The sequence below is a fragment of the Apium graveolens genome, chromosome 3, assembly GCF_009905375.1.
Source record: "Apium graveolens cultivar Ventura chromosome 3, ASM990537v1, whole genome shotgun sequence".
Taxonomy (NCBI): Eukaryota; Viridiplantae; Streptophyta; class Magnoliopsida; order Apiales; family Apiaceae; genus Apium; species Apium graveolens.
Genome location: NC_133649.1, coordinates 235,548,133 through 235,549,834, shown reverse-complemented (window position 1 = coordinate 235,549,834; position 1,702 = coordinate 235,548,133).

The following is a 1,702-nucleotide window of genomic DNA, read 5'->3' as shown; positions in this document are numbered from 1 at the left end:
TGATTCATCTCTCAGAATCATTCTCCTCCTCTTCTGTTGAGACTGAGGCACAACCTTTGTCTCTTTGATTTGGAAGATGAAGGCTTCACAGTATGTGCTGAAGGTTGAGGTTGAGAAGTATGAGGTGTTTGTGTAGAGGTTGTAGGTGCTGATGGTTGAGGTTCGGTTGGTTGGACATCAGGATATAGTTCAGTGTATTTAACTAGATCATAGGTTATTAAGGCTTGTTTGACAAATAAAGGAACTTGGAGGGGTCTTAACACAACCTTCTTATTATCAGTAGATAATAAGTCATTAAAAGCTCTTTTAGCTAGTTTGAATGATGGAATAAATTCACTAGCTGAGTGGGGCTTATCATCACAACAAAAACTATAAATAAGTTGACAGAATCTAGCAAAGTAAACATTTTTTCTGTCTTCTGTCATTCTATCCCTAATGAAACTTAAGACAACACTTGTATAATCAAAATCAGTTTGGTTAATGAGAGCATACCCGATTTGTTGGCTGAATATGGGGATTGCATCGAAATTAGAACATTTATTTGCAAAAGCCTTGGTTATGCAGTCAAAGAAGAAACTCTATTCCCTCCATATGTAAGATCTCTTCAACTGACCCAGACTAGCCATCATATTTTGAAGAACTGGCTCCTCAACAGTAAAATAAACACAGTTCTTAAGCAGCTGCAGTGCTTGTCGAAACCAGTGCCCAATGTCACGACATGCTCATCCTCCCCTGATGAAAAAATTATACTTGGGGACCCTTGAGCACCACCATCATCATCTACTCCGCTTCTCCAGAACTCCAGCACTTGAGTACCAGAGACTGCATCAGGTTGAGTCAGAGCGTACCCAATATCAGAACTAGTAAGAAAGTCCTGAATGAAGTGAAGTTCTGATGGTGCTTTTGACTTGCTAAGAATAACGGAGAAGTTATTAGGAACAAACTTAGCTCCATCAAAAACTACATCTTTTGGTGCCATCTCTGTAAGAAATTTAAGTAAAAGAATGTTTGCAAAGTGTTTGTGAAAAGTCCTGAGAGAAAAACAACTTCAGAAAATAAGAGAGAGAGAGAGACAGAGAGAGAGAGAGAGAAAGTAAAGTAAAAGAGATTTATAATAGAAAAGTAAATAAAAGATTAGAAAATCTTTTATCTCTCATATATATACTCTCTCTACTCAACAGCTGTATTTTTGAAGCATGGGATACACTTTACACCTGGCACCATGTGAACAGTCAATAAACGGTTAGAGCGGGAGTTAATGGGCACGTAAAATAGACAATAATTACCGTGCACATGCAGTTTTTCAGGACATACACGTTAACCACTAACCCATAATGATTATGACTGTTTTATCTCACATAAACCAATATTCTGTAAAAATATGATCGTTCAAGTAATGACCAAAAATAAACCAAGTAAATAAATACTGCCACGTCAGCATCAGAACTTGAATATTATCAGAATTTAAAATTCATCAGAATATGGCTTCTTAACTCGAAAAGTGAATGTTTATTCTTGTAATTCTTCACATAAATACTGATATGGTTACATCAGAACTTAATCATCAGAACTTCCATCAGAACTTGTCCTCAGAATTTATGCAATCTGACACATAAACTGTTCATCGAAAACAACATTTATCACCACAGTAATTTTCATCATTCATATGGAGTGTATGTGTGTGCATTAAGCTAAATATCAG